Source organism: Neophocaena asiaeorientalis, unplaced genomic scaffold, assembly GCF_003031525.2.
Source record: "Neophocaena asiaeorientalis asiaeorientalis breed wild unplaced genomic scaffold, Neophocaena_asiaeorientalis_V1.1 scaffold72, whole genome shotgun sequence".
Classification (NCBI taxonomy): domain Eukaryota; kingdom Metazoa; phylum Chordata; class Mammalia; order Artiodactyla; family Phocoenidae; genus Neophocaena; species Neophocaena asiaeorientalis.
This window is the reverse complement of record NW_020185336.1, coordinates 7,341,167-7,367,834: the sequence shown is the minus strand read 5'-3', so window position 1 is coordinate 7,367,834 and position 26,668 is coordinate 7,341,167. Positions and strand designations below refer to the sequence as shown.

The window sequence follows — 26,668 nt, the reverse complement described above, 5'->3', positions numbered from 1 at the left end:
AAGTCTACTGCTCTTCTGATTTAGTCAGTTTATATTTTATTTTAAATATTCATATCCTGCTTTGTTTCAGGAAGACTTCAAGCCTGCTGATAAGTTTACTGTTCAAATATCAGCACAGTAATAATCAGGCCTTTGAAACTGTGGGTGAAAAAGCCAGCAAGTTTCAGTCATCTTTTATTTATGTAAAGAGATTGTGTGGCATTTTACTTCCTGTCCCTTTTCATGGGAACTTTAAATATGGACGCTCCTCTCACCGGGTATCTTTATATTGGGAAGCTCTGCGTGAGGTTGAAGTTTTTATGTGGGGACTCGTTTAAAACACAGTTGTCTTTAAAGGCGGATTTGCCACAGCAAGGTTAGGGGTTGCCAATAAATCCATTTATAGCAACTTCTGTATTCCCTGCTCTAGACACACCATTGGGGTGACCTGTGCATGATTCCCGCAGGCCACACAAGACAGCAACAGTCCTAGTTGATCTCTCCGTGAACAAGGCTGGTCTAAAAGCCTTCGGGTGTGGAGTAGGCTGCGCCCCCCAGCCTAAATTGCCTGCCTGGGAATCCAGGATTCCTGAATCCATAGCCCCTACCCTGGCTTTTGCTCTGCTGGGGGATAACAAAACATTTTGGGAACTCGGGAATTTAATTTACTGCTACTGACCGAAACAATAATAGCATCTTTGTGTTTCTCCTACCTCCATACCTCCCTCCTCCCGCCGATACAAGCATGACGTTTGCCCTCCAAGGATGTAGCACAGACAACACAGGGCCAGCCCCGAGCGGCTGGAGGAGGCTGTTGGGACCCGGACCCGGGGACGCTCGAGGCAATCACCGGTTCCCAAACCTCCCTAATTCGCGTTCGGGAAAGAAAAAGACACAGCAGGCGAGGTGCCCTTTACACCTTACATCTGCCTTAGCTCATTCTTGCCCAAGAAAGTGAGTGAGTGTGTATGTAGTTAAGTGAGGCAGAGAAAATTCAAGAAAGCCACACAAGGCACCCTAAAACATCCACCAAAACTTCATCTTGGCTAATTGCTCCCATATGTCCTCCTCGGCTGTTTTCAAAATGCAGCAAGGAGGGGAGGCCAGGCCACTTCACTGATTTTTTTTTTAGAGGTTGAAAAAAAGATGGACTATCGCCCATCTTGAGTCCAATCCTTCAGGGAACCAAGCGCAGCCTCGGGGGACTAGCCCCCAAGGGGGAAGCTGGGCACCCCGCAGAAAGTTCACGCGCCGGACCGCAGTGGGTCCCGGGAGCCGCCGCAAGCCTGGGCGGGGAGGGCGCGGGAGGCGCGGCCCGGGCGGGCGCGCGAGAGGAAGGTGCCTTCGGGAACACGCGCAAGGGCGGGGATTCGCGCTGCCAATGAGGCCCCGGTGTGGGCCGTGCGAGGCGGGGGGACGGGCCGGAGCGCAGCCTGAGCTGTGGCAGCTGCGGGAGCAGCGGCCGCTTTGGGAGCTGGCGGAGAGGCAGCCGCGGAGCGCAGAGCTGGCCGCGCCCCGAGGCCCGGCCCTAGCGGTAGGGAACCTCACCGAGGGGCTGGAAACTTTCCCGGTAGGTAACTCCCGCCGCCCTGGCGCCGCCGCCGGCCTCCGCGCGTCCCGGGCAGCGCCAGCTGCTGCGGTGCAGAGGGGAGCAGGGGTCTCGGGAGGAGGAGAGGGTGATGGGAGAGTGGAAAGGCATGTGGGAAAGTTTCTGGAGGCTCCCTGCCCCCCCTTCGCTGGGCACACCCGGGAGCTTTCCGGGGATAGGCACGAACTTGTTGGGCGCCTCGGGCCTCGGTCCTGGCGGCTCTGGAGAATCGGTACCTTCCCTTCGCCTCAGCTCCGCGCCGGACCGAGCCGGCCCCGGGCGGAGCTGGGGTTCGGGGGCGCCGGGAACGCGCGACTGCACGCTCGAGTTTCTGGACCACCTCCGCCCGGCGCGTCTCCGCGCCCCCTTTCCCGCCTCCTCTGTTGCCTTCGGGCTTGGCAAGGGCCTGGGCTGCGCCTGGTACCTGGGGTTGGGGGAGGCGAGGAAGAAGCGCGCCTGGCACCGCGGGGTCCGGGACGCCCCCGGAGATGAGCGTGGGTCGCGAAGTTGACGGGTGAACTTAAGCCTCGGAGGGAGTCATATTGCCCCACTCTGGGCTGAAAGTATTGCTTCGCTTCCAAGAACACTGCGATGAGTATATCCACGTTCTTTTTTGGGGGGTGGGGGGGACCTAGGATTAGATCTTTAGGGAGAGTGAGAATTATTTCAAGATTGTGTATCCCCCCCCGTTCTTGGAAACGGAAGAGTGCTCACTTCTTTGGGGGGACTTATGTCAGGGCGCACGTTCTTCCTCCCGGACTTTGGGGTGCGGGCGCGCAGCGCTGTGGGTGTGACGGGCTCCCCGCTTTGGCGCGGCAGCTTTCCGGAACGGCTGGCGAGGAAGGAAGCCCCAAGGCATTGTGTGCCGAGGTTGCAGACAGAAATGTCTCTGGACCGGCGTTCTCAAAACTTACTTCACATATTGTGTAAGGCTCCGGGAGGAAATGCGGCGGTGGCCAGGTAGAAATACGGCGCCGCGGCCAGGGCTTCGGAGGACGCCGGGCTCGGCGACAGTCTACCCCTCCCAACCCCCTCCAGTCCACTGTTGGCAGCCCCAGATCCCCGTGTCTTGAGGGATGGGACTCGTCTCGGTAGCGCTGTTCCCTGCTTGAGTCAACTCCGGGAGGTTAGGAGGGCACCTTCATCTTGAACTTGACCCTAGGAGCATCGCCGTCTGGGCGGGTTACAAGGTAAAAAGGAAGCTGAATCTTCCCGTGGGATGGGCCTCGAACTCTGCCATGGAAAGGAAGTGACTGGTTAAAAATCTTTGAGGAATGGCCTTAGGACTGCTGAGGTCATTAACTCCAAATGCCACACCATCAGACTGCAGAAGTTAATGTGTTTGGAGGGGGATGGGGATAGGAGAGGAAAGGAGAAACCTGGTGAGTTAGTACAGAGAGTTGGTATTAATGCGTAGTGGAAATGAAGGGAGTCTGCATCTCTGCTTTCACCAGATCCGCTACTCTCTCTCTCTCTCCCTCCCTCCCTTTTTTTTTTTTTTTCTTTCCTTCCTGGGTCATCGTTATTCCTGCCAGCCTGGCACTCCTGGGATGGGGGAGGGGAAGGAGAAGAAAGCAGTTGGGAAGCTTCCCTGGCCAGCTTGGAGGTATTTAAGATCTGCTACTAGGAAGATTCCAGGATTTTAACAGCTGCTTTTTGATTGCTGGGAATGAAAGAATTTATGAGCCACCGAGAGATGTTCATTATAGTGGTAGTCTGACTGTTTTACTCATCTAAGCTACTGAAGATCTCACAAGGGACCTTCCCTTGGAGTATGCCAGTTTTTGCAAAATTTGTGTCAGCCAGAATGCTTGGTGAGTGTCAGTCAGAACTCATCGTAAATATATCCTGGAGGTATTAAGATGAAAAGTATGTGGGAGTGAAGGAAATATGGTATCTGACATCCTTCAGGACTTCCTCTTAGGGTTGCTCCTGTTACCTGCCAAGTGAATTCGGTCCAGGCTTCCGGATTGTTGTGATTTGACAATAAGAGATGGGAAATAGTGTCATCGATTTTAGTGGAGGCAGGAAAGTCCAGAAATAAATTTAAGGTCACTTTTCATGACCCTGTCTTTCAGCTGTGATACCACAAACTTAACTTTTACTGGGACTTGGGAGCCATGGTTTTCCTGCTTTTTTGGTTTAACCACCAGAATGTCTAAATTATCATAATTTATGTCCATCGTGGAACTAAAACATAATTGATTCATAGTCAGCCTTTTTCTGCTTCCCATAACAGCCTGTAGAAAAGAACATTTCGTCTCTTTAACCACACACAATTTATTTGGTGCCATAGTGGGTTTTTGATAGTGGGTGACTGAGGGCACAAATCTAAAGACAATGGAATTTTCTCGATTAAATTGTTCATTTTTAGGCAACACCCCCCTCTGAGTTGCTGATTAATTCTTTGTCTCCCGGGAACATTAAAATCAGTATCCCTGGGCTGCTAGAACTGTAATCCATATTATAATGATGTCTGCCAGCATAGCTGGAGGTTCATGTTATGTCGATGTTTCCATTAGACATTTCTAACCCAATTGTAAAGGTTTTTGTCTGGGTTGGGTTACAAGTAGGCTGTGAGTCTCATAGTCAGAGAGATGGTTTTATTTATTTTTATTTTTATTTTTTTTTGGTACGCGGGCCTCTCACTGTTGGGGCCTCTCCCGTTGCGGAGCACAGGCTCCGGACGCGCAGGCTCAGCGGCCACGGCTCACGGGCCTAGCCGCTCCGCGGCATGTGGGACCTTCTCGGACCGGGGCACGAACCCGTGTCCCCTGCATCAGCAGGCGGACTCTCAACCACTGCACCACCAGGGAAGCCCATGGCTTTATTTTTTATCTTTCTGATGAAAAGTTTGTTTAACTTGTAAGTTACAGGAGTAAAGTTTACAAAAGCAAAATAAAGCAGAAGAAATATATGTATTGCTGGGGAGAGATTTGTTTTAGTTCCTAGGATAGCTTTGTTTTGAACCATCCTTTAAAATGCATATTTTAATGGTGGAAAAACTAGGACCTCTTCCCAACCTCCCACCAGTTTACAAATGTTGTCTGTTTACTAGGCTCTTAAGACTTTCTGGGCCTTAGTTTTCTCATTGTTATCATCCCTGTAATGGGATTACCTTTCAACCGTAAAGTTCTGTGACTGTCCAGTAGTTTGAGAAATGTAGGCATTCTGGAGCCAGTACTGAAATATTAGAATAGTACTTTGGGGTTTGTAAAGGGCTTTACTTACGTATTTTATCCTTAAACCCTCAGTTAAGTAAACTGAGGCGGGACAAGTTAGATCAGTTTGCTTGATATCATCTATAAATGGTGGAGGTGAACTTGAACCTAGGTCTTCTGATTCTCCCTCTTCCCACCCCCATGTCTCTCTTTATTCACGGAGTCACAAGTAAGTTGGCTAAAACTTGACAAACAGACTAATGTTAATATGTGGCATTTCATTTATGGGTTATTCGGGTTTCAGAACCCCAGGGTTAACATCTATGCTTTGATGTCAGAGATTAAAAATAGTTCAGTAATAATGGTAATAAAACTTGCTTCCCAAGAGAGTTTCAGAAATTCACATACCTCAAACTAACCATTTGTTTATTTTCAACTTCTTTTTTATTAAGTAGGCTTCAGTGTCTAGTGTGATTTATAATCCAGACTAGTAACCCAGACAGCATTCTTAAGGAAATCACTTCTCAAATCTGTACATCTTTTTTAAAATAAGCAATGAACATATCATTTGCCTTTCTTCTTGATATCTCTCAGCTGAATTACAAAGCCCGGATAAATGTCCCACTTTTGGTGACATCCTTCTTGGGCTCTTTCTACTGATGTCTGGGTAAGTCTGATTTTGCAGCACTTCCTGTGCTAAATAAATTCTTCCCTTATGCTATTGGCTTAACGGTAAAGAAGTAGTAGGCTGCAGGTGACCCATTTTCACTGTGACTCTAAATGTTTGTACTGTGTCCTGCTTGCCTATTTAAGAGCGCTGAGCGCAACTTGACACTCATCTGGAAGCTGGTATGGATTTTCTTTAAAAGGCTCTAAAATAAAATTATGTGCTAAGCCATAGGCTCTTTTATGTCCGAGCAACCTGTTCATCTTCAGCTCTTTAAACTTATTCTCAGAAGACCATCTTTTTAAAATATTAAACAATGGGGTTTAAACCTCAGGAAGAGGTTGAGAACTCATCAATGAGTTCTGATTGGCTGACTATAAAATAAAAAGGCTGCCATTTTCAGGTGTGCGTAGAGAGACAGTGTTATGAAGCAGTATTTGCTAATGAAGTTGGGAGACTTGGTTATCAGTGTAACAGAAGGGGACAAGAGCAGCAAAGCAGAAGAATGGCTTCTGGTTTTTTATTATGAGGAGAATGGATTTTGAAGGTTAGGGGAGGACTTTTGATAAAGAATGCTATCGGGAGACGTTATCTTGTGCAGTGTCGAAGGGGTTCTGGTTTGGGTTGGCTGTGTTACTGATGAGGGATGCCCTTCTAGGGTGGATGTTGTCTTTAGGGGCTCCTGCAGGTGTGTGTGATCAAGGAGAATATTCTGGAAAGAAGAGTCCTATAGGTAGGAATGTCAAGGACAAGAAAAGTGTTGCAGAGGGATGGCATAGTCCCTGAATTTTAGCACAGATTTTGCCACTACCATGAGGGAATTTATTAGTAAAAATCTTCCAGTCACAACCATATAGATGTGAACCCAGGATGTTCAGCCGTACAGCCCAGAACCACGGTGACTCACCACTCACCACCCTGTCTGCCACGCCCAGAACAGAGGCTTATTACCTCCGTGAGTTGGGGTCGGAGTTGGGGAAGTCTCTAAGAAACACTTGGCTGTGACCTTTTCATGCATATATGCTCATGCAAAAATGGGATCTTCTATTACATGTGCTTTTGAAGAAATATGTAAAAGATTCGACACACAAGGGTGCATGTAATGTATCTGCACAGTTTAGAGTACAGTATATACTTATGTGATGTGTTTTTTCTCCTGTCATATCAGTACATTCTTCTTTGGCACTGTTTTAATGGCTGTTTAGTAAATCCATTACATACATTACTATAATTTATTTTAACCAGCCCATTTTGACATTTAGGTGTTTTGGAAAGAAATATCTCTCAGGCTATCAGAGCCCTTTGGCTCAGATATGATTTACGCATCATTAAATCACAGGGCCCAATAAAAAATAAATTAAAAAATCATAGGGCCCAGCACACAGGGGTACCTGGCTGCTGGTACCTTCAAAACCTCTCATCATCAAGAAACTGACTCTTTGTTCTTAGTTCCAATTTGAGAAAACCCTGGAGAGAACCCAGATTGGCCTGATGCCAGCCAAAGGAGAGTTACGGTTGGCAGTCCCCATTAGACCCACAAGATGGGACTGTGGGGAGACAAAGTATCCTACAAAGAAGGGGGTTATTATTAATGGAAGAGAGAGGGAGCTGGGTAAACAAAAAGAGCTCGCTGTCTAATGCAGGATATGTTTCCAAAAGTGGTGTTGATGGTCATAACAACATACCAATATGCCAAAGAATGTGAACATTTTTAATGCTCCTGTGATATATACCCTATAGTCTTGAGAGTAGTAGACTTTTCCACACTCTGTGGGGATTTGAATTGCTTCGTGCACAGGCACTTGTGTAACAGGGTATTGAATTACTGCAAAAAACTCGGAAGTTGGTCATTATTCCCATGTAACCCATTATACTCCCCTCTGTCTGCCACGCTTTATACTAAATTACTTGGGATTAGTAACATCAATTCTTAATGTTTACTGAGTGCTTGCTGACTCTGAACTAGATGATTGAATTTTAAAAATTCTGTGGAAATGAAACAGCGTTGTTCTTTCTTCACCCACTGTCCTACATATGTAGAGTGCTGTGGCTCAGGGGTAGTTTCTTGCCCATACCACAGCATTCCCCATCCTGGTCCTCCCTTCCTTCTTGTGGCTTAAACCAGCAACCCTTTATTTGCTTGGGATTCAGAAATTGGAGCTGGGTTCAGCAGGGTGGCTTTTCTGCCTGGGTCTAGGCGCACTCATGCTCTGGTGGTTACATGATTCATAGCAGGGGCCCATTGCTGTGAAAATTTACCACATTGCTTGATAACATAATGCTGCTTTTGATTAGTTTTCCATTGCCCATGTGTTGCAGGGTAAGTTGGGTGTACGTCCGGTCCCAGGGAGTGTATCTTGATTAAGCCAAGTCAACCTTAGTAATACCATCCATACCTGTTGCTGGTGACTGGTTAATGATTAAGTGTTTGACCAACTATTGGGTCCCACCATATTGAGAACCTAAGATGGTCAGTACAATAAAACAGGTTGACACTCTGAAAATCACAGAGTACAAAGACGGAAGGAGCCTAAGACCACAGGGACTTTTTTTAGCTGCTGAATTAACCAACCCTAAAACCACTGTGACTCAGAACTTCTTATGTGGGAAAATTTTTTTTTATTATTGTTTGAGGCAGTGATCTCCAAGGTGGAGTGTGCCAGACCATCCGATATGGGAAGGAAGAAAATATTAAAAGTTTATCTAGAAAAAAAATAAGCTTTACTAATATTTAATAGATGAGTTGACACTGGTTGTTATATCTGAAAGTCTTCTTGTCACTTAGGTTATAGAAGGTTGCCTGAGGGAAGAGGAGGCATTTTACAACCTGGTGGAACTGACAGTGGTACCCTCATTCTTATTCTTGTCTTTGGTGAACTCTATCCATGTAAATGGATTTATGGGTTACATCATCTAGTTGTTTTTTTTGCGGTACACGGGCCTCTCACTGTTGTGGCCTCTCCCATTGCGGAGCACAGGCTCCGGGCGCACAGGCTCAGCAGCCATGGCTCACGGGCCCAGCCACTCCGCGGCATGTGGGATCCTCCCGGACCGGGGCACGAACCCGTGTCCCCTGCATCGGCAGGCGGACTCTCAACCACTGCGCCACCAGGGAAGCCCTATCATCTAGTTTTAAGTAGACTGACTACAACAAAATAGCCAAGTGGTTTAAAAAGATTCTTGCAAAGAAAGTTGAATGGTAATGATGTAAATCTACAGGAATAAGAACATGTAGACATGTGCTTAGGAAATGCCTTTTAAATCAAATTTAATGAGTTGGCACCAAAATTGTGTATGGATGTGTATTAATAAATGCAAATAAACCTAAGAATACTGTTTGGATCATTCTCATCCTTTAAAGAGTTTTTGATGGATGTTTTATAATGTATATACTACATTAGTATACACATGTAATTTGTAACTAGTGTTTTAATTATGTATAAATTATTGGGGTACATGTTTAATATTTTTACTGTTAGGGCTGCATGATCAAAAGGTTTTGAGACCCCAGTTTAAGTCCCTTATTGTCACGTAGTTTTTGTTACTTGCAACTGAAAACACCATAGCTAATGCAAGGACAGATAAGAGCCCTGGCTGTTCCCCTTTTATTCATAGGTTTCAAGATTCTGTATGGTCTGATTTGTAACTTTCTTTACTACACCCACTTGTCCTCCATGTGTCTCTGCCACTGAGACTGTAACTGTCCTACTTCGTTTCAATTTTGCCTCTGAGGAGGCTGTCCTCCCCTTCCCCCCACCACTGAAATTTTCATTGTCCTTCAAGGCCTAGCTTAAGTAAATATTGCTTTCTCATTCACATTTTTCTGATTTCTCCCTTCTGCCTCTAAATGGTTCCTTCTATTTAATCCCCCCAGCACATTGCTTGTACGTTGATTGTAATGTTTTTCTCTTTTTGTCTTTTATTAAAAAGTCGTTTGCCTGCTTGCTTTGCCTATGGGTTGTAGGCCTCTTGATGGTTGGGTCCTGGCTTGCCTTAGTCATTTTTAAAAATTGCTTGTTTCCCCTTCTGGGAGAAAGGCAGGCAGACAACCCGCAGTTGTTAAACACTGCTCCGTGCTGTTTACCATGGGGAGGGTCTCTCTCCTCCAGCCCTTGACAACCTTAGGAGGTAGAGAGCGCCATGTACGTGTGAGGGATCTGAGAGCAAGGAGCACATGTGGCCAAGACAGGAACATCCAGGATCCAAACCATGGTCACTTTATTCCAAAGCAGTTTTGTCTGCCCTCATATGCGTTGCCTGCAGTTACGCATTGCCCTTCTTTTATGTGGGAACACTGGCATGGGTGAACATGGAAAGCTCCATGGGATGGTGCTACAAAGATATTACTGGACCATCCTAGCAGGTGTAGTGAGTTCAAAGGAGAGTCTCCTCTCCTTGTGGAATAATAGGAAAGGCCTGGAGGATGATATGTATGAAGATCTAAATGCCTATGGACAGTTAGCTGTCTGCAAGTACCCCCAAGCAAAATCATGTGTGATAGTCCCTGTGGTAGGGTCTGGCCTGAGCATCCCCACTGAGAGACAGGAGGTGAGGGACACCACACTGCTCAGCTGAATCAAATTATTTATGCCGACATTCTCTCCATGGTAAGGATAATTGAGGGTTGACAGGTTGTCAGCTTTCAAATTGAGCCATGTTAGATATATGTTATGATGGAAAACAGGCGTCTCTCCAGGGTTTTGAGGGTCAGATGACGGAATGTATATGAAAGGGTTTTGAATGTTGTGAATTACTTCCCAGATGCCAGGGAGACATCAAATTTGATTCTTTCCTTGTAGTAGTGACTTCTAGCTTAGATTTCTCTGTTAGCCATTTTTGTGTTCTTTTAAGTGAATTTCCAAAGGATTTTTTAAAAGTATTGGGGAATAGGACACAGTTTTTCTCAAATGAACTACAGATATCTCAAAGCTTGCTATAAAACTTTTAGCCGTGGAGTAAGTAGAATTTGTGGTAAGGTGAATTTGTCTTGGGATTTAGTTGTTCACGTACCCATAGGATCCGTTTATAAGAATGGGACCACTTCTGGTGCATAAAGATGGAAATCTGGGGGTCTCTGAGGTAAGTTATTAGGAACCCTTAAGTACCACCTGAAGGACTGTGAAAGAGTTTTGATTTGAGGTTATGTTTTGTTCTGTTTTGTGGTTTTTTTCTGTGAAGCCAGTTACTTATTTTGAGGAGTCTCTGGAGAGGGTTTGGGGAGGGACCCTTTGAAATATCTCAAGATACTTTTGAAAGTGAAAACTAGGTGTGGTTTGAAACTTAAGAATTTGAAATCTATTCCATTGTAGATTTCCAAGAAAGTGGATGTGAATAAGTGAAATTTAAGTCCACTTGAGGGAAATTTTCCAGTAGCAATTTCATATTACAGAAAGAGTATGACATAAATTAAAGCATGTTAACTTAAAGAGTAAATATAATAATTTATCGACTCAAAAGACAGAAGAGGTGAGCGGCTCCTAAGTTGCAAATAGATGCAGTTGTGAATATTTGATTATTCAGGATTCTTGAAGCTTGCACGTGACTTAGGAGAACCTTACCTCAGGGTGGTTTATCTAGATAAGGCAGCAGTTCCCAAAGTGGGTTCCACGGAAATGGACTCTCAGGAAATTAATAGACATTATGCAGGGAAGCAAGGTTTTATGTTCAAATAAGCAGGAAGATCTGGGGTAACAAAAGTAAAACAGGTGTTTTTGTTTTTAACTGCAGGACTTTTGAGCATCCTTATTTCTAATGTTCATTCTCTACCTCCTTGAAGGGAAACAGAGGAGTTAGTATTTCCCAAGTGCATTGAATTGTAGAAGCTTTTTTTGAAGAGCATCTTTTAGCGAAGACAATGTTGGGTTAATTTGCCAAAATATTTTAAAGCAAATCCCAGGCATCATATAATTTCAGCTGACAAATTTTAGTATGCATTTCTAACTAAAGACTTAAGGACAAAAATCACCACCTCATTATCACTTTTAATAAAATTAACAGTAATTTCTTACTGTTATCTAATTGTCCTCCAAATGTCATTTGTCACCATTTCTGTTTTGTGGAACCAGGATTCAGTCAAGGGTTACATATTGCACTGTGGGTTGTTGCTTTTGTCCCTGTAGTTTTTTAAATATAGAAAAATACCACCTCCTCCCTCCCTCTGCTGACTTTCAGCAGAGAACTTGTAGGATGTACCATATCTGAATTTGTTTCCTTGTGTTGGTGTTTACCTTGTTCGTTTGTCATCTGTATTTTCTGTAAACTAGAGGCTTTCCTTTAATCTAAAGGCACGTTTAGATTCAGGTTGAATATTTTTCGCAAGAATAGCTCCTAGACTGTGCTTTTTTCTCCTTATGATTTGGGAGCAGGCAATTTAATTTAGCAATTCATAAGTTGCTTTCTTTAAAATATAAAGAAGTAATGGGGGCTTTCCTGGTGACGCAGTGGGTAAGAATCCGCCTGCCAGTGCAGGGAACACGGGTTCACACCCTGGTCTGGGAAGATCCCACATGCCACGGAGCAACTAAGCCTGTGCGCCACAACTACTTAGCCTGCGCTCTAGAGCCCACGAGCCACAACTACTGAACCCATGAGCACAGCTACTGAAGCCCGTGCGCCTAGAGCCCCTGCTCCGCAACAAGAGAAGCCACAACAATGAGAGGCCGGCGCACTGCAACGAAGAGTAGCCCCCGTTCGCCGCAACTAGAGAAAGCCCATGCGCCGCAACAAAGGCCCAAAGCAGCCAAAAATAAATAAAATAAAATAAATTTATAAAAAAAAAAAAGAAGTAATGGCTTAGAGTTTGTTTGGAAATTTATTAATATATCATGGGGGAGGGGTGCAAGTTCAGTTTATTCCAGTTGTGGTTGGAAACACCATGGTATTCTGAATAGTTGACCTGGTTAAATGGGTATAAGTTTTCAGTATATCTTAAGACTATAAATCATGTGACTCTTGGGTAAAATGGCTTGAGTGTTAAACATTTCTGGTGGTAGAATTTTATTCAGAATGACAAGTTACCTGAGTTATAATGGTAAAACACTGTTCTATAAAGATTTATTTCTAAATACATTAATTTAGGAATATGCATTAATTCTACCTCTATTCCATAAATTTTAACAGAATATTTTTCTGATAAATGCTTATGCTGATTTCAAGTACAGCCATAAATCTAAATACACCCTCAGGGTGATAATTTTATATGTACATTGTCTTGGAAACCCAGACATGTAAATAAAAGTTCGTATCATAACTGACTTTGCTAACTTAATTTGATATTTAAGTTTTTTCCCTTGAGATCTTTCCAAGTGCTTGTTGTATGTCTGGGAAAAATCAAACTTAAAGGCGTTTTGTATGTCTTAATGAAGAATATCATGGTATATATAAAGTAGCTTTGATGGACGGAAGCCATCATTGGCAGTTCCTAGCATATTCTTATGTTTACTGCTTAGTGGGCAGGGATACTATTTTATACATTACAACTTGCCTGTTGTGAATAATAAGGTGCCTTGGACAGAGTAGTGCTTTGTACCTATAGTAGTACACTAAAAATATACACATGTACACTGCTTTTTTCTCCTTCTTTTTAAAAAATACAAATATATAGGAGATAGTGAAAAAAGCATGATCTTTGAAGCCAGATGAACCATGGGTAGTTTACTGGACCTCTGTCGCTTTGTCTGTAAAATGGAATAGTAATTCCTGTTTTATAAGGTTCGTGCCAAGACGAAAGGTGAGAACCTACACAAAATATTTCAGCTGGCCAAAAAGTTCGTTCGGGCGTTCTGTAACATCTGACATACATAGCTATACATAGCAGTGTGCTTGGCTCATAGGTGCCCCAAACAGGTCCTTTTCTCCTTTCTCCTCTTAACCCTATTTTTATTTTTAAAAATTTTATTCATTTATTTATTTATGGCTGCATTGGGTCTTTGTCTCCGTGCGCGGGCTTTCTCTAGTTGCGGCGAGCGGGGGCTATTCTCCATTGCGGTGCGTAGGCTTCTCATTGCGGTGGCTTCTCTCGTTGCCGAGCACGGGCTTAGTTGGTCCGCGGCATGGGGGATCTTCCCGGACCAGGACTTGAATCCGTGTCCCCTGCATTGGCAGGCGGATTCTTAACCACTGTGCCACCAGGGAAGCTCCTTAACCCAATTTTTAAATTCAGCTTTCTGGATCAGTAATTGAATGGAAGTTTCTGTTTGTTCTGAGGGTTTTAAAAATTGCTAACTTTAAGGTACTTGTTACAGAAGTCCAGATAAGAGCTTGATTTCAAGATAACCTTTATGCATAATTTCTCAGTTGCTTATATTAAAATAGTGAGACGTTTATATGAAATGTTTTGAACAAACAAGTGGGACATTTTTAGATGGTAATATATAGAGGAGAAGGAACCAGAGAATAAAATGGGTATTTTATTATTGCCATGAGGATATTGCTAACAAACCTTCTGGTTTTAATGAAAGTCAGTATTTAAAAAGTCCATTTATTTACTAAGCCTGTGAGAACATGAGATGCTCCGCACACTTATGTAGAGTTTTGCTGGAGTGCGGTTTAGAATGAGAAACTTTATTTTATTTAGATGGAGTAAGTCTGTAGTGCCGCACTCAAGTCCTACGTGTGGTTTGTTTATGAACAGGGCCACCGCCAATGTGGAGCGCAGTCTTCCCTTCAGAGGAGAGGCATCGGTGCTTCCCTGAAGGGCCCCGAATCCTCACGACGGGGGAGGACTCTCTTTGCTGGCTTGTGCCCTATTAAAGACTCATGGAAGGGAGAATTAATATGATTAATTCTGATGATGTTCGAGGCCTGAGTTAGCGGGAGGAAGAATATGAAAGTCAGTTGAATACCTTTTAACGTGGATTTAGGGTGCATTAGCTCTTATAACATTCGCAAAAACTTTTCAGAGTGCTGTTGTTGTTATCATTTTGCAGACAAGGAAGCGGGCTACGTTTGAACAGCCTACGTTTTGAACGGCAGAAGTCAAGGAACAGCTTGGAGGTTGCTTAAATAGGCATTTATGGGTGAAGTGAGATACGTTTTCTTGTATCAGGTGTTTCTAAGTCTTGGGGCATTTGGCTTTGTTAATGGCTTGTGGAAGAAGAGGTCTCACGAAGACAAGGGTGCACGCTGCTCCCTGCCCTGGTAGTACCTGTTCTGTGAGAATGACCTTGATTCCCTGAGGCCACTCAAGTTCAGCTGCACTGGAGCTTTTTTTTTTTTCTTTTTTTTTCACTGGAGCTTTTTTACACTTCTTTTTTCCTGCCGTGAAGTAACAGTTTGTTTATCCCTTCCTTTCTGAAATGTTTTGTTTAAGCAAGAAGGACTCCTTAAATTGTCCAGCTCCACGTACAAAAGTCAAGCCAGGAGGAATCAAAGAGCGTGATTGCCCCTCCCGTCGTGGAAACAGTGATGAGATACCATTTTTAGAGGGATAGTGATTGAGTTCTAAGCTGATGGGATTTATAGGCATTTGACCTTGACAGGGCTTTTTTTTTTTTGCTTTCTTCATTAAGAGCAGTCTTAGCTAGCTCAGAGAATATAATATCCTTAGGAGTTTTAGAAGTAAAAAGTTACCATGAAGGTGTTAACTGTTTGACAAATTCGAAACTGTTTGCACTTGTCAAAGGGTGGCGGAAGTCTTGCATTAATTTTTCCAACAAATATTTCTTGAGGGCTGTCATTGTGCCTTTCTGAGTTTGAAGCCCAGCTCTGTGTCAGTCTGAGGAGACAAGTGCATGCAGAGTACAAATGTTAGAGAGACACGTGCGCAGCGGGAGCCAGGAGGAGGAAGGGGAGGAGGAGTTGGAGCTGGGGAAGGCTTCAGGGCGGAGGTGGAGGATGCCTAGCCCTTTGCCAGGTGGGGAAGAGAGTGAGGGGCTTTCTATGAAGGGCGCCTGCTGAGCAGAGGCTGGGAGGCATGAAAATACAAGTCATGTTTGGGGTGTTGTTACTAGAACAGATGGCGCCTGGCATTTGGGTACAGTGGCAGGGAGGGGAGAGCCAGATTGCAAAAGGCCTTGCTTGCCAGGCAAAGAAGTACGGACTTGATCCTATGCAGCCAGTGATAGCTGTCAAAGGTTTTAAAGCAGGGAGATGATGAAATCAGAGCCGTGTGTTGGAGAAAAGCTTGGGTGGCAGCAGTGTGGAGGAGAGGCTGGCGCGGGGACAGATGGGTGGCAGGGCTCTCTGTTATGAGGCTTTTGAAGTAGGTCAGGTGAAAGATGATGTTCGGGGCCTGAGTTAACGGGAGGAAGAATATGAAAGTCAGTTGAATACCTTTTAACGTGGATTTAGGGTGCGTTAGCTCATATAACATTCGCAGAAACTTTTCAGAGTGCTGTTGTCGTCATCCTCGTTTTGCAGACAAGGAAACGGGCTCAGCCAAGATTTGAACTCAGGTTGCCGGTCCTCTGTCACCATGCTTTTAGAACAGGGATGAGAACACAGAACGTGTGCATGGAGAGATGATTTTTGCAGTGGAGTGGAAGCTGCTTCCAGAACAGAAAAGGAATACTTGGCAGCTGACTGAAGGTAGAGAGCAAGGCTGCTTCCAGGCTGGGCAGCAAGCTGGGGACGATGAATGATACCGGGAACCGAGAACTCTCTCAGGACGGGAGGGGCAGGTTCAGGGCCCCTCTGGGATACCCAGCTGGAAATGCCCAGTGGGCAGTAGGAAATTTGGTTCTTGAAGCAGCATCCCCGCCTCCCTGTAGAAACTCCTTCACGTCCCCTGGGTGGGCTTGGAGTAGAACTTCTGTGGGTGGAGATAGGTAACAGCTTCTACTCCCGTAACCCCTAGTTCCAAACATAGCAATCACCTGGGGCACTTACGCTAAATGCACATTTCCAGGCCTGCCCACAGGTGGTATTTCAGTAGGTCTGGAGTGGGGTTTGGCAGTTACATTTGTATCAAGACCTTGGGATGAGTGAGGAAGGGTGCAACAGGATCATACTTTTGAGAATGTTTGGCTGTGAATGGTCTAGGCTGTCTTTTAATTTTACTTCTATCACAGAGCTTTTGAGAGCTCTTTAAACAGCATGACGCTGATCTCTGGTGAAAAGCAACATCTAGGAGAATTGCTTGTTTTTAGGAACTTATGTACATTCATATTTAATTCTGTTAAGGATGCTTTTTTAGTTATTTGGATTAATACTCAAAAGTAGCAAGCCCTCAAAATTAGGTTTGTTTTTGCTTATTTATTTATTTATTTTTGCGGTACGCGGGTCTCTCACGGTTGTGGCCTCTCCCGTTGCGGAGCACAGGCTCCGGACTTGCAGGCCCAGCGGCCATGGGTCACAGGCGCAGCCGCTCCGCGGCATGTGGGATCTTCCCGGACCAGGACACAAACCCGCGTCCCCTGCATCGGCAGGTGGACTCCCAACCACTGCGCCACCAGGGAAGCCCTGTTTTTGCCTTTTAAGTGGACCTTTGGCAAGAAATTTCTAGTGAAATTAGTTTCTGAGTATTTTTCTTGCTTATGAAAAATAGGTTGGAGGAGGGAACCTGGGATGTAGAGAGTGAGGAATAATAGCATGGGGTTCTTGGTTTGCCTGGGTGTGGCCTAGGTTGTCACAGATAAAAAAGTCACTGAATTGGGGATCTGAGGTACAGCATGGTGACTATAATTAACAGTACTATATTATAGATTTGAAAGTTGTCAAGAAAGTAGATCTTAAATGTTATCACCACACACAGCCGCAAGTGGTAATTACGTGAGGGGATGGAGGTATGAACTAACCTTAATGTGGTAATCATTTTGCAATACTGTATATGTGTGTCTAATCATCACGTTGTATGCCTTAAACTTACATACATATCAATGATATCTCAATAAAGCTGGGGAAAAAAAGTCACTGAAAGGGACTGAACTCTTTGAAATCTGGGCTTTAAACCCAATCAACCCGCCGGTTATTACACTCTTTGCTTGTTATTAGTCCTGACTCCAGCCTGGATCCCTCTCCCCTTCTTCTCTGTCAGTTGGGTCTTTTCTTTTTTTCCTATTGAGATAGAATTGACATGTAACATTATGTTAGTTTGAGGTGTGCACCAGAATGACCCAGCACTTGTAGATGCTGTGAAATGATCACCACAGTAAGTCTAGTTAACATCCATCACCACACATAGCTACAGTTTTTTTTTCCCTTGTAAGGAGAACTTTTAAGATCTATTCTCTTGACAACTTTCAAATATACAATACAGTATCATTAACTGTAGTCACCATGCTGTACATTATATCCCCAGGACTTATTTCATAACTACAAGTTTTACCTTTTGGCCACCTTCACTGACTTCCCCCCCTTTCCTCCCCCCAGAGCCCCTCCACCCCCTCCCCCTGTCTTATCTTTTTTTGGTACATGAGACTTTGAAGCCAGACAGACTGGGTTCAAGTCCCAGCTCAGCCCCTTAACATCAGTGTGACCGTGGGCCGATTACCTAGCCTTCCTGAGCTTGTTTTCTGTGACTTTGGAATGCTGGTACTTTTGAAGGTTGTTTTGGGAATTGAGTGACATGAGTCCAAACACCTGGACCCAAACCCAGCCATACTCCCTAACCATGGGAGGGAGGTTGAGGAGTGGAGATGTGCTTCAGTCAGCACACCACAAGTGCCTACTCACTACACTGGGCAGTATATTCAGGGCTGACTGCCCAGTGCGTTTCCTTACAGCCCTTACCTACCTTACTGCACCTTTCCTCCAGAGTCAGGAGGCATTCTTGTTTGGGTGTGGCTGATGATATGCCAGAAAGGGTTTTTTTGGTTTTTGTTTTCAGCCTGTGTGTCTTTTTTGCTGGTGTCTGGTTACCCTTGGGATAAGTTTTGCTTCTTTGTCTCCCCTAGTGAACAAGGTTTGGGTTCATTGACTGCTGCTGATTGGTTCATACTTCTCCTGTGTGGGAGGGAGGAGCTGCCTCCTCTGGTTTTCCCACCTTTGCTAAATGCCATTTACTACTTCCTGTGTTAATTAGGGGGCTTCTCAGTTGCCTTTCCTTAGTACCCATCCTGGTGGAGGGAATGGGAGGGGGCCCACTTGCTCTCTGGTTGATTTCTTTTGTCACTGGATAGATGCCAGTGAGCCCTTAACTTTGTGCCAGTCCTGTGGTAAGTGCTTATTCTTAAATTACCTACTTTCATTTTCTTAAAGACCTTAAGAGGAAGTAGGTATTCTTACTCTGCCCGGTTTGGAGGGTCCATATCTGGCCCCAGGTCTCATAGCAGGTTAACAGGACCCTGGTACCTACTCCTGCAGTGCTGCCCTTCTCTCCCACCTCTTGCCCATGATAGGTGTAGCTATCTGTTGGTAGCTGCCAGTCAACTTTTTTTTTCTTTTTTCTTTTTAAAAAAAATTTGTTTATTTATTTATTTATGGCTGTGTTGGGTCTTCGTTTCTGTGCATGGGCTTTCTCTAGTGTGGCAAGCGGGGCCCACTCTTCATCGTGGTGCGCAGGCCTCTCACTATCGCGGCCTCTGTTGTTGCGGAGCACAGGCTCCAGACGTGCAGGCTCAGTTAATTGTGGCTCATGGGCCCAGTTGCTCCGCAGCATGTGGGATCTTCCCAGACCAGGGCTCGAACCCATGTCCCCTGCATTGGCAGGTGGATTCTGAACCACTGTGCCACCAAGGAAGCCCAGAACCAGTCAACCTTTAAATCCTTTAGGAGTGTTGGTTCAAAGGTCAGTTTTAGTAAGTGGTCTGGAGACTGAGATGATGCAGTGTTGGGGAGTGGGGAGAAATTTGGGACAAACCAACAGTGCTCACAGGGAGAGCAAGCTGGTGGGATTAAGTGGGGATATTGCAGCTGCTTAAGTCTGCTTGTTCTCATTTTGAATGGCTCCTGAAAGACTCAGCCTGGGTGTGCTAAGTGCATATTTGTGGATGCTGTAGACAAGATTTGCTTGTTCATAACCCTTTTGTTTTTTTGCCATTTTAGTCCTACATTATAGATTGCTTTTGGCTGATTTCTTTTGGAGGGGGGAACCACAGTGCCCTTAGATTATCCACAGTGTTAATTAACATGTCCTACCCTTAGGGACTGCTCATTTGACCTCTCCGCTTAACTTCCAGCATCCAAACATGTAGAAGAAGAGCATAATGGAGAGATCAGTGATTCTGGAGTAAAGTAGACTTTGTTTCAAATTTCAGCTCTCCATTAATGCCCTTGGACAAATTTCGTAACTTCAGGGCCCTCAGTTTCTTCATCTGTAAAATGGGGATCATTGTACCCAGTGAGAAATAACGTTCGTACCGTACATCTTGGTAGGGCTTGGTACCTACCAAGCCCTCTTACCGAGGTAAGAGGTGTTCAGAAGTTTCCTTATTCATTTCAGTTTGATTCAATGGGTATTAAATACAATTAGTGTTCTAGACTTTGTACTAAACTCCAGCAGTTACAGAGATCAGTAAGAGGTGGTTTCTGTCCTGGGGAGCTTAAATTCTAGTGGTCAGGGCTGATGCATAGACATTCATCATGAAGCGGTTAGGTGCCAAGACCCAGGCTACGGCAGGAACCGAGCACAGGAGCATTTCCTCTGCCTTGAGGGCTGGGAAATCCTTTCCTTCTTGAAGGAGGTTATGCCCAAGCCCTGACTTAAAGGACTGAGTAAGAATTAACCAAGCAAAGGAATGTGGGATGGGTTGCAGCCAAAGCAACAGCATAAGCAATGGATGGACGGAGTATCTGGGAGAAGTGCGTGTAGCCTGGGTTTGGCTGGAAGCAGGAAGTACAGGGAAAGGAGCCCCGAGAGCCTGGTGTCTGTGAAGGTGCTGGCAGGCCTGGTATGCTGGCTGAAGAGCTTAGAAGACATAAAATTTGCTAGGATGGAGAATCCAATGTAAGGGAAAAGAATTATGTAGGTAGTGGTTGATAGTTTTGTCAGACATTTTCATAGTGTAGAGTCTGATGCATTCTGGTGTGTCCATGCAATAAAGTGATCTGCAGATGTTAAAAGACCGAGGTAGGTTTGTTTGTGCTCTGAAGGAAAAACTTACAAGAATATTACTAAATGAAAAATAAATGCATTGGGCATCTTTGGAAGTGTATATGTATTAATAAGTGACTACTTACAGCAGCTGCCTGTGGGAGGGAGCTGGGGGGCTGGGATAGACGACAGTCTTGCATTTTACTGCAGACCCTTTGGTACTGTTTGGCCATTTTCCCACATGCACCCATTTCTTTATAAAAAAGAAAATACTGTAAAGAAATGACTGATGCTGTACATTATCAGGTGAGCTGGAAACCAAGTGGCAGAGTGTAAAAATAACTTGTGTTAGGGCACTGTAATGCCATTATGCGGAATGCTAGATTATTTCATGCTCTGACAATAATACCATTCATGGGGGGTTTTAGAGCTTCCCACTTTCACATACATTTTTTCAGTCAGAGTTAATCACTTCCATCTGTGCTCTCCTAGCAATTAAAATACTTTAAGAATTATAAATGTTAAATGATGCTCTGTAAAGGTTGGGAAAGGGGAGAAAAGAATATTATGTGCTTAATACGACATCCATGACTTTATTCCCTTGCTTTCTTTGCATATGCCTTTGTAAAAAATATAATTGTAACTAAAATATACATTTACTTAGAGGCTTTTCTGTTCAGTGTGATTTCGTGCGTTTCCCAGGTGTTGTGTCATTGTTCTCCTTGCCTTTTTGGATGGCTGCTATTTTGTGGTACACCGTGACTCATTTACCCGTGGCCCCTTGAATCACTCATGCTCCTGTGTGCTCTCCTAGCTGTGCTGGTTTTCTGGGTTGATGTTCATCTTTCCTATACCCTTGGAGCTGGGGTGGCCTCTTGTCACCAGTGCAGGGCATAGGGAAAGTGCTATTTTTGAAGGAATAGAGGTTCCTTTTGGGCTTTGCAGCAGCATTTTGAGATAGAGATGGTAGATATGGGTAGTTTACAGCCAAGGAAAGAGACTCGGTAAGCAGTCTTCCCAGAGTCACACAGCAGCTACCTGTAAGTGGCTGAATTCAACCTTGAATTCAGTTCTCCTAACACCAGCCCAGCAGTCTTTCTACTGGTCCTGAAATCAGAATTTTCAGCAGGTCTTGCTGGGGGAAGAGGTGGTTGGGTTCCATTGAGAGTAAGTGAGTGAACAGATTTTTGACCTTTCCAAGAAATTTAATTGCTGTACTGTGTGTTCTGGTGACGGGTGAACTGGGTTCACACCCCACTAGCATCTTTTTTTTTTTTTTTTTTTGAGGTATGCGGGCCTTTCACTGTTGTGGCCTCTCCCGCTGCGGAGCACAGGCTCCAGATGCGCAGGCTCAGCGGCCATGGCTCACGGGCCCAGCCGCTCCGCAGCATGTGGGATCTTCCCGGACCGGGGCACGAACCTGTGTCCCCTGCATCGGTAGGCGGACTCTCAACCACTGCGCCACCAGGGAAGCCCCCAGTAGCATCTTTGACACAGTGTATGGCCTTGGGCAAGTTACTTAACATATCTGGGCATTAGTTTCTCATCAGTTAGACTCCCCCCACAGGGTTATCCTAATACACGTAAGCCTTTTAAGATGTCACTTGGCATAGGGTAGGAGCTCACTAAATGCTAATAGAACTTTTTTTCCTGTTGGTTTGATGAAAAAGAATAATACCAGTGTTGGTAAGGGTGATGGGGAAATGAGTACTGTCATACAGTGTTGGTAGAATAAATGGGGACATCTCTTCTGGAGGGTAACCTGTCAGTGTGCTAATTTAAAGCATGACAACTCTTTGACCCAGAAATTCCAGCACCGGAAATTTATACTAAGGAAATAATTGTACAAACACATAAAGTTACATAGATTTTCATTGCAGTATTGCTTAATAGCAAAAAAAAATTGGGAAAACCAAATGTTTACCTCAAAAGGAGCTTGGTGAAAACTTGGTCACCCATACAATGGAATAACGAGCCCTTTTATACATGGTGAGGGGGAGCTGAGTGGAGTGGTGTTGAAAGATGTCTTCTGTCTACTGTTAAGTTGAAAAATAGGCCACAGAATAGTATGTATGCTGTAACCACATTTATGCTTTTTTTTTTCCCTTCAAAGTATGTATTATGTAACTGTTTGACACATTTAAGGGTCTACTATGTACAGGTTCTAAGCTGGGCCCCTTTAAATGTGTTGGTGTACATAGAAAACAAGTGTGGAAGATCTTTGGATGGTAGGGTTGACAATTTTCCTTAGTTAAAAAATTAGTTTACACCATATTTTTCATTATTTGTTACTTTTACAATCTGTATTAAAAAAGAAATCTTCAAAAAAATAAGAACATCAGCATTTCCTTTCTCTCCACCTCCAAATTTCAACCCTTAAGCTTTCTTGTTAATTAAAAAAATTAATTACTAAAGTTTTATTCTGGTTTGCCTAAAGAGAAGACATTGTCTTTTGTCCTGAAATCTCTTTTACTCTGTAACAAACAGCATTTGAGTGCTTCCTGTGTGAATGAATATGCTGTTTGGCAGTGATACTCCAAACATCTTCAGTGTGTATTTGACAGCGTCACTCCAAAGCATTTAAAGAGAGCTTAAGAAATTAAATCATTTTAATATGGAAAACGTTTCAGGTGGTTTGGGCAAAGTGACTCTCGTATACCTGACATACTTGGTTTTAACCTTCTAGGGGGATTTCTATCTCAGGACAACAGAGATTAAACTATCAATGGGTCCTAACCTTTTATATTTCATGGTTTATAGATCACAGAATAGAACTTTTGTTTTGCAACTAATGGTAGAAGGAGAACCTCTTTTTGTGGGGAGGGGAGAGTAAGTGGAAGGGGAGGAGAAGGGCTATAGAGAGGAAGAGGGTAATATATTTTAGAATACAAACTAGATTCGTCCTCATTGAGAATGAAAAAGGTCAATCTTAACGTTCATGTCTCAATTTGAGGTCTTCATATTGCAAAAAAGTTGAGTTTTTAATATTTTAGACATGCCATCATTTAAAAAAAAATGACAACTTGTAATCGAGTTGATTTATTTGTGGGCTTTGTAATATTTATATTATTTTGCTAAATCATAAGTGGTTAACTTTATTGCATTGGGGCTTGAAAATACGCTTTAGATTTTTAAATTGAATTCTTGGCATCATATATGAATTATATTGTAATAGAACTATTTTGAGAGAAAACTGAACAGATATCTCTTTTTTGTAAACGAGTGATACTGAAGGTATGTTTAAGTCTGCTTTTGAGGTTTGTTGAAACACATGACACCACTCCAAGTGAAAGATGACGGGCTTGGAGCTGGATGGAGCTGAGCGTGAATTGAAGTTTTGCCATTTCCAAACTGTGTGGCCATTTACAAGACTAATCCTTGCCTTGCTGGTTGTGAAGACTAAGAGATAACTTGTGTAAAACATCTGCTGCCTTGTCTAGTTAAGTGTTAACCAAATACTTGTTCCTCCTGAGCTCTTAGAGTTGAGATGCGGATTCTCTGGGTGTGTGGCCCTGCATTTGTAGAAGGTTGTCCTATAGCTCTTTCTGTGTTTACACCTGTGTGTGATCTGGTCTTGGAGGTGGCTGGCAGGTGAGAACAGTGTTGTGCCTTGGAAAGTTACAACAAGCTGAAAGTTAGTCATTGCCGCCATTGACCTTTTCAGTGTAATGGATGGTTACTATGTGTTTACTTGTGTTGTTCTATTTTAAAAAGCACTTTTGGGCTTCATAGTGGCGCAGTGGTTAAGAATCTGCCTGCCAATGCAGGAGACACGGGTTCGAGCCTTGGTCTGGGAAGATCCCACATGCCGCAGAGCAACTAAGCCCGTGTGCCACAACTACTGAGCCCGCATGCCACAACTACTGAAGCCCGCACGCCTAGAGCCCGTGCTCCGCAACAAGAGAAGCCACCACAATGAGAAGCCCACGCACTGCAATGAAGAGTAACCCCCGCTCGCCTCAACTAGAGAAAGCCCGCGTGTAGCAATGAAGACCCAACGCAGCCAGAAATAAATAAAAGCACTTTTTATAGGGATAGAGTGTAAATTCCACTTTAAAAATGTTAATCTTTGAAAACCCAGAGCTAGGCCCCTGTTATCAGCCACTTGAGTGTTATCCAATCTGCTATAGGCTAACCAGATCCCGTTAGGTAATCCTGCCTCACTCCCTGCAAGCCCTTTGCCAAGAGGGCGGGACACTTTAACCGGAAGCTCCCGCTGTGGCTGTCATTTCTTAAGGTCTTCCTTGGGTTTTTATGGAATGGGATGAGAAAACTTCCAGGTGGGTGGGTAGATTTATTAATACCTGTCCCCATTCACACTGCCTCCTTCCTTCCCCCATTTAGATCTTTCCTGTCCTTGAAGGCTCTGTCCAAGCCCCACATTTCTCGGGATGCTTCCCAGACAGCTCTCCAGTCCACTCTTGTACTTCTGTCTGTAGTGGACGTATTAGCACAGGCACCACTGTCCTCACCTTCTTTATGTTAGTCTCAGATTATAGGTGACCTGAGGGCATGCACCAACCGTGCTTTTTGCTCCCTTTTCTTTGGTCCTTACCTGATGTGGAACTCCAGTAGATAACTCCTGATTTTGTTTCTTCCTCTTTGTCTGGTCCAGCACCTTATGTCTTGGAAGAATCCTTTGTAAAGTTTCCCATGTAGCAAACAATCTTCTCTCCTTTAATTTTAATTAAAAAAGAAGACAGAAAGGAACTTAAAAAAATAATTTTTTGGTATGTTCTTCCTTCAGTGTTTTTTCTTTGCACAGACGTACATGTATATGATAGATGTGTTAAACGATATGCTGTCCTTTTTATTACATAGTTTGCCATTTTTAGATACACACACATAAGGTACATATTATCTCATATTAGTATATATTTAACAAGTGATTTCTAATGATTGCATGTAATTCATATTCCAGCCTATAGGTATAATATAATTTTATATTTTATAATGTAGTATAATTTAAAACTATTTACTTATTATTGAATTTTAAAATTTATTTATTTATTTATTTTTGGCTGTGTTGGGTCTTCGTTTCTGTGCGAGGGCTTTCCCTAGTTGTGGCAAGCGGGGGCCACTCTTCATTGCGGTGCGCAGGCCTCTCACTGTCGCGGCCTCTCTTGTTGTGGAGCACAGGCTCCAGACGCGCAGGCTCAGTAGTTGTGGCTCACGGGCCCAGTTGCTCCGTGGCATGTGGGATCTTCCCAGACCAGGGCTCGAACCCGTATCCCCTGCATTGGCAGGCAGATTCTCAACCACTGCGCCACCAGGGAAGCCCTTTTATTGAATTTTAAATAACACTGCAATGAACATTCTTCCTCTGCAGTTTTATTCTCTAGCAATTAAACTGTTACAGTCAATTTAGCATAGTAGTTTTAAAAAATAAATTCATAGAATCTGTTCATTTTATTAGTATCTGAGTAATCACTGTGGTTCAGGATTATTATAGGTGTTGTGGTATACACTCAGATATAAGTACTAAAGTACTAAGGATAAAATAAAATATGTATACCAATAGAAAGTGATGTCAAGTATTTAAGTAGACTATTTATTTAGATTGGCACTAAGGAACTTATGCAGACAACCTGTGTCCATCAGTGGATGATGGATTTAAAAAATGTGATATATATACACAATAGAATAATATTCAGCCTTAAAAAACGAAGGAAGTTCTGTTATTTGCGAGAACACGGGTAAACCTGGAGGGCATTATGCTAAGTGAAATAAGCTAGATAGAGAAAAACACTGCATGGTGTCATTGATATGTGGAATCATTAAAAAAAAGAAAAGAAAAAAGGTTGAGCTTGTAGAATGAGACTAGAAAAGTGGTTGGTGGGGACGAGGGAAATAGAGTTTGGTAGAAGGGTACAAGTTTTCAGTTATAAGGTGAATAAGGTCTGAGGATCCAATGGCAACTATAGTTGACAACACTGTATTGTATAATTGAAATTTGCTAAGAGAGCAGAACTTACATGTTCTCACCAAAAAAAAAAAAAGTAAATATGTGAGATGATAGGTGTGTTAATTAACTTGGGTGGGGGGGAATCCTTTCACAATGTCTATGTACATCAAAACATGACCTTGTGCACTGGAACTACCTTACATAATTTTGTCAGTTATACCTCAGTAAAGCCCGAAAAGAAAAAGAACTTTATGTAGGAAATGTATACGAATTAAAAACAGAAACCTGGAGGGTGTGTGGGCGTGTGTCCCAGGGTGAATGCAGACTTTGGCAAAAGAATCTCCCTGTATTACAACTGTATGGCATAACCTCACTGAAGGGGGCAAGGACAAAAAGGCGTGAACCTAAGTAACTTTGGAGAATGGTGTTTTGACTAGACACTGTAAGGCTAAAGACA

At 43.7% G+C, this 26,668-nt stretch overlaps 1 protein-coding gene across 3 annotated transcripts in view; it reads left to right on the top strand.

Moving 5' to 3' along the window:
* Positions 1 to 1,451: 1,451 nt before the first annotated feature.
* The window catches only part of TANC1 (tetratricopeptide repeat, ankyrin repeat and coiled-coil containing 1), a 230,376-nt gene continuing 205,159 nt past the window's right edge, over positions 1,452 to 26,668 (top strand). For all 3 annotated transcript variants that reach the window (XM_024735886.1, XM_024735887.1, XM_024735884.1), the window contains exon 1: positions 1,452 to 1,549. The gene's annotated coding sequence lies outside the window, so the exon portion shown is untranslated. The remainder of the gene's footprint in view (positions 1,550 to 26,668) is intronic.